General features: G+C 36.5%; 2 long non-coding RNA genes across 2 annotated transcripts; both read left to right on the top strand.

The window, feature by feature from the left end:
• Positions 1 to 1,588: 1,588 nt before the first annotated feature.
• LOC125372552 lies at positions 1,589 to 3,916 on the top strand. Its single transcript, XR_007218190.1, has 3 exons — positions 1,589 to 1,717; positions 2,573 to 2,619; positions 2,983 to 3,916. It is a non-coding gene; the product is annotated as an uncharacterized LOC125372552 (long non-coding RNA).
• Positions 3,917 to 5,180: 1,264 nt separating this feature from the next.
• LOC125372551 lies at positions 5,181 to 6,870 on the top strand. Its single transcript, XR_007218189.1, has 3 exons — positions 5,181 to 5,477; positions 6,333 to 6,379; positions 6,743 to 6,870. It is a non-coding gene; the product is annotated as an uncharacterized LOC125372551 (long non-coding RNA).
• The last annotated feature ends 2,251 nt before the right edge of the window (positions 6,871 to 9,121 follow it).

Below are 9,121 nucleotides of genomic sequence, written 5' to 3'. Positions count from 1 at the left end.
TTATGAACCATTGTCAAATAGTGGTGACATTAAATCTAGGAAACAATACGCGAAATCGCGCATGCACAGAACGGAAAATTTGGTCAAGGCATTAAGTAATCCGCATGCGCAGAACGATTGATTTCAGTACTTCCGCTAAGCGCTTCGAATGCAGCGTCAAACGCGGGCCTGTAATCTAACACGCGGGGACTGACCAATGAAATCTGAGAAGTAGAAATACCGGTAGACGCTGCTGCTTGATTGACAAGTCAATCAAGAAAGGGAGGAGCTTAACGCTATCGTTCTCTCCCAGTAAATTCCGATGTCAAATAACGACGTTATTTGGACGGAAAAACGATGGTTTGAAAACGTCCAAATAACGTCGTTTTTCCGTCGAATGACCATATACGGAAAAAAACGACGTTTTCGTGTTTGCAGTGATATTTGATATATGTTAGCACCTTTGTTATGAATGATCAATATCATATTTCTTAAATAAGCAAAACAAAAAATTGTTAAGATAAAAAATCATATTGATTGATTTTATGACATTTCATTGGTTCAGTAACCAGTGGTGTTTGCAAGAACATTCCAAAACAGAAACAGATGCTTCAATGCCATTTTCTAAATAAACAAATTAGTCAAATCTCAGAAGAATTTCAAGGTAGAAGAATATCTAAAGTCAATTATGTTTGTGCAGTAAACCACAAAAGTCATTCAGATTTGTATAGTCAGCGTCAGTGTACACCACATAAACATAGTCTCACTGCTGTGGTATTAATTCCTTTAGACTTGATTAATGTCGGAACAACCTACAGAATCACACTGATGTGGCATTATTCATTCAGAAAATCATCACTTTCTGAGGTGATACTGTTAGTTGTTCTGGGGAGGATTATTCATCATCCGGAGAGTCCTTTGTATGACTTGTCTGATCTGGTGTCATTGTGAAATCCAGGTACCTGAAACAATTTATAACATCTTTAAAAGCTTGTTATTAAAAATATATGAAACACACATATATTGACAAAGGGTAAAAAGTTGGTTTCTCAATCAGTAAGGTAATGACAATTTATCAAGCAACTGTTAACCAAACCATGTTAACCAACGTAAAAAAGCCATAGCAAACAGTGAATTTTACAGAAAATACAAAATTGGAATTGATCTTCTGAAAACAATTCCTGTAGTGCCGTAAGGCTCATCTGAATTTTTCTCAAATGTTTGCATTACATCAAAATATAAGGAAGGGTAAACAAGGCAATGCAAAAATTGCATAAAATAGGTTTTTATACATAAAAACAGAACTACCGTAATAAGCGCCTCGCTCTAATAAGCGCCCACAGGAATATTTGCTGATATATTGGCTAGTGAAAAATCCCAATTAGCACCCTTTCCAATGGCCAACATTCCTCAGTTATGCCCCTTTACTACAATAGATGGCGCCAAACGCTACGGTCCTGCGCGTACTTCCGGTATATTACGCGGTTCATAGATATTTGCACGACCAACAACTACAACGAAGTATTTACGATGCCTTCGACGTGCTGCTGTGTCCCGGGATGCTGCAATCAAGGTGGTTTGTCGTTTCCGAGAGAACCCATGTTGCTGAAACGATGGTTGATTGCTATCCGGAGGAGCGACGAATCAAACCAAGGCAAGATGTGGAAACCGTCACCTCACAGTGTTGTGTGTCATTCCCACTTCAGACCGTCTGATTTCATTGCTGTAACTAGTTATGGTAAGATATTTGGGTAACTTGTTATGTTTCTATTCGTTGGCAGATTTAATTAACGTGCATGCCAATTATATTTGTTATATTTTCTTGCATTGAAATTACGAAGAGGGTTTTACGCACAGGCCCCTGAAGCAGGATTAGTGATATAACTGAAACACTGGACCCATATATATAAATAGACAAGCTTGTCTATTTATATATATGGGTCCAGTGTTTCAGTTATATCACTATCCTGCTTCAGGGGCCTGTGGTTTTACGTGACTCAGAAATGTGTATCCAGTATGCAGAAATGTGAAGAATGGACGCAGACAAAATAGAATATGTTCCGTCCCGCGGGACACACTTATTTTCACAGATAGTTTGATTTTGTCTTTGAGTTAAATTGAGTAAAGATTCTTAAAACTTCGGAGTGTGTGATGTTTTTCACAATAATTTTAGTTCCCTCCTGTCAGAGTAGGCGAGTAAATTTGAGTATTGGCTAATTCTAATGTAATCACGTTTGGGTGTGTTTGCATGTGAACCTATGAGTATATTTCATTGTTTTTTTAAAACCAAGATAGAAATAATGTGTCATTTAGGCCTTACTATACTATAGTAGCCATTTTTTTGCCAGTCAGTGATCATGGTGATGTTTAGGTTTGACCCTCATATATTTTATGCAAGGGCCTTTGAAATCAATTACTGGGGACTAGTGCATACCCAGTTAATTAAGGTAAAACCCTGTTTACCACCATTATATTCCTGTTTATGAAGTTGTTGATGTTTTCTTCTTTAATTTGTTGAATTGATGATTACCAGGAATGTCAACACATATTTGACGTTTTTGCCTTTAATGCATCATGTTACATTTTCCTTCAGGTGCTTGTTTTCCACAGAGATGAGGCACAGATGATTCAAGAATACAGGTTCATGTTTGTTCACTTTTGATATGTATTTGTCAGAACAGTGTCATGTGTATGTGTTGAACTTGAAGACACTTCTCTGTATCAGGCATTAGATGTATGTAATGTTGAGACTATATCTACGAAAATTGTCAGCTAATTTATATCATAATTTTCCTTAATTTAAATGTTTGTTTACTTTTCTAATGTGTTGATGTGTATCACTATTATGTTCATAATGTGACAAAACATATCGTGCCCATAGAAATTTTTTCTTTCCCTGCAAATTAACTTAAATCTAATCATAAAAAGCTATCTCACAACTGGTAGTAAAAAGATTGCACAATATCTGTTTGGAAAATAATAATCTACTGCTGTTTTCCCCAGGGTGTACACCTCTGAGGAAACAGAGAAAACCAGATGCTGTACCATCAATCTTTCCCTGGACTGCATCCGCCAACGCACTTGAGGCCGATGGAGGCTTAAGGAAATCCCGCATTGAAAGACGTGAGAGCCAAAAGAGGACATTTAAAGCAATGGATACAGATTGTGATATTGAATGTGATATCAGTGAGGTAGCTGGGGAGGAAATAATTGACAATGTTGAGTTTGATGACATGAATACCGACTTAAACATTTGTTCCGCAGATAGTGCAGAGGTTGAATATGAAAGTACATCAGCTCAGACAGACAAATTTCCAATGCTTTCAATACAAAGTATTATGTTTAATGCTGCAGCAATTTTGTTTTATACAGGACTGTCAAACTATACAGACTTCACCTTTGTACTTGCAAGTTTGGGTCCGTGTGCATATCACCTAAATTATTTGTACAGCAAAGTTGACAGTATGACTATCAGTGTGGAAAATCAATTGCTTTTAACACTTATGAAACTGCGCCGACATAAGACTAACTTTGAACTTGGTCTTCATTTTGGAATTTCAGAGAAAACTGTATTAAATGTATGGATCACCTGGGTAAATTTTATGTATAGACAGTGGAGTGAGCTTGATAACTGGCCAGAACGAGACTTAGTGCACTATTTTTTTCCTTCTGATTTCAAATCCAAATTTCCATCCACACGAATTATCATTGATGGTACTGAATGCCCTATCCAGAAACCAAAACGCCCCATAGCTCAGCAGTCTACCTACTCAACGTATAAAAATCGAAATACTATCAAAATACTTGTTGGATCCACACCAGGTGGTCTTGTGTCGTATGTGTCTCCTGCGTATGGTGGCTCCACAAGTGATCGTCAAATAGTAGAGCGTAGTGGTTTGACAGTGATGTGTGACCCAGGAGATAGTATTATGGCTGATAAAGGCCTTTGTTCCTGGTGAGATTAAAAGATTATTTTGGAACTGTATCAGTACTTGTTACATCTTGACAGACAGGTTTCATTGAAGTTTGAAACAGAATATCATTAACCCAAATGGGTGCATAAGACTAATGGCATCCACAGAAAACACCTAATGAAGTACCGGTACATAAAAATATCAATGTAATTTTTCTACTGACATGGAACTAAAAACTTCGTTCAGTGAGCTGTATTAATTGTAGGAAAACATTCAGGGCATTAGTATATTTGATATATGTTAGCACCTTTGTTATGAATGATCAATATCATATTTCTTAAATAAGCAAAACAAAAAATTGTTAAGATAAAAAATCATATTGATTGATTTTATGACATTTCATTGGTTCAGTAACCAGTGGTGTTTGCAAGAACATTCCAAAACAGAAACAGATGCTTCAATGCCATTTTCTAAATAAACAAATTAGTCAAATCTCAGAAGAATTTCAAGGTAGAAGAATATCTAAAGTCAATTATGTTTGTGCAGTAAACCACAAAAGTCATTCAGATTTGTATAGTCAGCGTCAGTGTACACCACATAAACATAGTCTCACTGCTGTGGTATTAATTCCTTTAGACTTGATTAATGTCGGAACAACCTACAGAATCACACTGATGTGGCATTATTCATTCAGAAAATCATCACTTTCTGAGGTGATACTGTTAGTTGTTCTGGGGAGGATTATTCATCATCCGGAGAGTCCTTTGTATGACTTGTCTGATCTGGTGTCATTGTGAAATCCAGGTACCTGAAACAATTTATAACATCTTTAAAAGCTTGTTATTAAAAATATATGAAACACACATATATTGACAAAGGGTAAAAAGTTGGTTTCTCAATCAGTAAGGTAATGACAATTTATCAAGCAACTGTTAACCAAACCATGTTAACCAACGTAAAAAAGCCATAGCAAACAGTGAATTTTACAGAAAATACAAAATTGGAATTGATCTTCTGAAAACAATTCCTGTAGTGCCGTAAGGCTCATCTGAATTTTTCTCAAATGTTTGCATTACATCAAAATATAAGGAAGGGTAAACAAGGCAATGCAAAAATTGCATAAAATAGGTTTTTATACATAAAAACAGAACTACCGTAATAAGCGCCTCGCTCTAATAAGCGCCCACAGGAATATTTGCTGATATATTGGCTAGTGAAAAATCCCAATTAGCACCCTTTCCAATGGCCAACATTCCTCAGTTATGCCCCTTTACTACAATAGATGGCGCCAAACGCTACGGTCCTGCGCGTACTTCCGGTATATTACGCGGTTCATAGATATTTGCACGACCAACAACTACAACGAAGTATTTACGATGCCTTCGACGTGCTGCTGTGTCCCGGGATGCTGCAATCAAGGTGGTTTGTCGTTTCCGAGAGAACCCATGTTGCTGAAACGATGGTTGATTGCTATCCGGAGGAGCGACGAATCAAACCAAGGCAAGATGTGGAAACCGTCACCTCACAGTGTTGTGTGTCATTCCCACTTCAGACCGTCTGATTTCATTGCTGTAACTAGTTATGGTAAGATATTTGGGTAACTTGTTATGTTTCTATTCGTTGGCAGATTTAATTAACGTGCATGCCAATTATATTTGTTATATTTTCTTGCATTGAAATTACGAAGAGGGTTTTACGCACAGGCCCCTGAAGCAGGATTAGTGATATAACTGAAACACTGGACCCATATATATAAATAGACAAGCTTGTCTATTTATATATATGGGTCCAGTGTTTCAGTTATATCACTATCCTGCTTCAGGGGCCTGTGGTTTTACGTGACTCAGAAATGTGTATCCAGTATGCAGAAATGTGAAGAATGGACGCAGACAAAATAGAATATGTTCCGTCCCGCGGGACACACTTATTTTCACAGATAGTTTGATTTTGTCTTTGAGTTAAATTGAGTAAAGATTCTTAAAACTTCGGAGTGTGTGATGTTTTTCACAATAATTTTAGTTCCCTCCTGTCAGAGTAGGCGAGTAAATTTGAGTATTGGCTAATTCTAATGTAATCACGTTTGGGTGTGTTTGCATGTGAACCTATGAGTATATTTCATTGTTTTTTTAAAACCAAGATAGAAATAATGTGTCATTTAGGCCTTACTATACTATAGTAGCCATTTTTTTGCCAGTCAGTGATCATGGTGATGTTTAGGTTTGACCCTCATATATTTTATGCAAGGGCCTTTGAAATCAATTACTGGGGACTAGTGCATACCCAGTTAATTAAGGTAAAACCCTGTTTACCACCATTATATTCCTGTTTATGAAGTTGTTGATGTTTTCTTCTTTAATTTGTTGAATTGATGATTACCAGGAATGTCAACACATATTTGACGTTTTTGCCTTTAATGCATCATGTTACATTTTCCTTCAGGTGCTTGTTTTCCACAGAGATGAGGCACAGATGATTCAAGAATACAGGTTCATGTTTGTTCACTTTTGATATGTATTTGTCAGAACAGTGTCATGTGTATGTGTTGAACTTGAAGACACTTCTCTGTATCAGGCATTAGATGTATGTAATGTTGAGACTATATCTACGAAAATTGTCAGCTAATTTATATCATAATTTTCCTTAATTTAAATGTTTGTTTACTTTTCTAATGTGTTGATGTGTATCACTATTATGTTCATAATGTGACAAAACATATCGTGCCCATAGAAATTTTTTCTTTCCCTGCAAATTAACTTAAATCTAATCATAAAAAGCTATCTCACAACTGGTAGTAAAAAGATTGCACAATATCTGTTTGGAAAATAATAATCTACTGCTGTTTTCCCCAGGGTGTACACCTCTGAGGAAACAGAGAAAACCAGATGCTGTACCATCAATCTTTCCCTGGACTGCATCCGCCAACGCACTTGAGGCCGATGGAGGCTTAAGGAAATCCCGCATTGAAAGACGTGAGAGCCAAAAGAGGACATTTAAAGCAATGGATACAGATTGTGATATTGAATGTGATATCAGTAAGGTAGCTGGGGAGGAAATAATTGACAATGTTGAGTTTGATGACATGAATACCGACTTAAACATTTGTTCCGCAGATAGTGCAGAGGTTGAATATGAAAGTACATCAGCTCAGACAGACAAATTTCCAATGCTTTCAATACAAAGTATTATGTTTAATGCTGCAGCAATTTTGTTTTATACAGGACTGTCAAACTATACAGACTTCACCTTTGTACTTGCAAGTTTGGGTCCGTGTGCATATCACCTAAATTATTTGTACAGCAAAGTTGACAGTATGACTATCAGTGTGGAAAATCAATTGCTTTTAACACTTATGAAACTGCGCCGACATAAGACTAACTTTGAACTTGGTCTTCATTTTGGAATTTCAGAGAAAACTGTATTAAATGTATGGATCACCTGGGTAAATTTTATGTATAGACAGTGGAGTGAGCTTGATAACTGGCCAGAACGAGACTTAGTGCACTATTTTTTTCCTTCTGATTTCAAATCCAAATTTCCATCCACACGAATTATCATTGATGGTACTGAATGCCCTATCCAGAAACCAAAACGCCCCATAGCTCAGCAGTCTACCTACTCAACGTATAAAAATCGAAATACTATCAAAATACTTGTTGGATCCACACCAGGTGGTCTTGTGTCGTATGTGTCTCCTGCGTATGGTGGCTCCACAAGTGATCGTCAAATAGTAGAGCGTAGTGGTTTGACAGTGATGTGTGACCCAGGAGATAGTATTATGGCTGATAAAGGTTTCAACGTACAAGATATTTTTGCACCAAAAGATGTTACCATTAATATGCCAACATTCTTCTAAAAAAAAACCGTATGTCTGGCAAGACTGTTATGCGTGATAGGAAAATATCAAGCAAAAGAGTTCACATTGAACGTATTATTGGTCTGGCAAAAAACATTCAAAATACTTACTGAACCTCTTAACAGTTCAGAAACCAAATTAGCCACAGAAATAACCACGGTTTGCTTCATGCTTTGTTCTTTCAAAAAGTGCATTGTTCCCTCTACTTGCTAATCATATTGGTTAGCAAATCATTAAAAATATCTTTCATTCCAGTCGGACGTTAGTCAGACGTAGAGTATGGAGATTTGTTTCTAATTTCTTTCAAAAAGGCCTGTTATTTGCGTTTGCTACATGATTAAAGATAATTGTTGCTAAATATTCATGAGGATAAAGTTGAATGTAACATGTTATCGATTATGTATCATGTCGAGACTAGAATGGGAATCTGTGGTCAAAAAAGCAAGTTTGAAGCAAATTTACCATTTGTGCAGCCACAATCAATCATACTCTTTTGTCAAGGTACAAACATAAATGTGTTAGTATCAGAGATTATGATAATGTAATGCCAACTTCCTGTTCAATGTGGTGTTAAACCCATCTCACTCACTGAATTTGTTTTAAATTTATGACATCAGAAACATGAATTTGAGAATGTTGACATTGTTTGGTGCGTACTGTTACATTATCCCCTGCCACAAAGTGGGAGAGACACATTTCTTGTCCGAGCATAATTCGGAAACTGTTTCGTATGTTATTATGAAACTTTGCACATGTATCAAACACAAGTTGAACTGGTGCCCTTTCCTGTTTTCCATGGCAGCAATTTGGATTAAAACCAAATACTGGTTGCTTTTATTTCACGAACTTAAAATCTGAATAAGTTGAAGTGTATATTTCTGGATCATATATCCATTATTCATTCAATGGATACATGTTTACTGAGAAACAAATTGTAATTTATTGTCCTTTGTGCATTGTGGCTGTAATGAGGACAAAATTCTAATGTGTCCCATGGCTGTGTATTCTTCATATGATACTGGCAGCAGCTAGACCGGTCCAGATATTTGGCACATCTTAGTGCTGTTGCTTCAGCTCTCTCAGATGTTATAAAAGGCAATCATGACAAGCAAGAAGTCAATGACAATGTTTTTTTATCATTCCCTCAAACAGTTCAGCTGCAGATAATAATCACATGACAGTTGTACTTCCTCAGATATAGAGCTGAAGGAGTATGCTTCAAGCAGTGATGATATTTATGAGTATGGACACTGGATTGTGATTATGTATTGCACTGTAGCTTCATCTGTATTTAAATATTTAGATTATCCAACTACTACTGGAGGAATTAACAGATGGGTGCCATCGTCACAAAGTGAGTTAAAAGTTAATGTCA

Source organism: Haliotis rufescens, unplaced genomic scaffold (genome assembly GCF_023055435.1).
Source record: "Haliotis rufescens isolate VD_foot unplaced genomic scaffold, xgHalRufe1.0.p SCAF_42, whole genome shotgun sequence".
Taxonomy (NCBI): domain Eukaryota; kingdom Metazoa; phylum Mollusca; class Gastropoda; order Lepetellida; family Haliotidae; genus Haliotis; species Haliotis rufescens.
The sequence above is the reverse complement of the archived record's forward strand: the minus strand, read 5'-3'. Positions and strand labels throughout refer to the sequence as shown.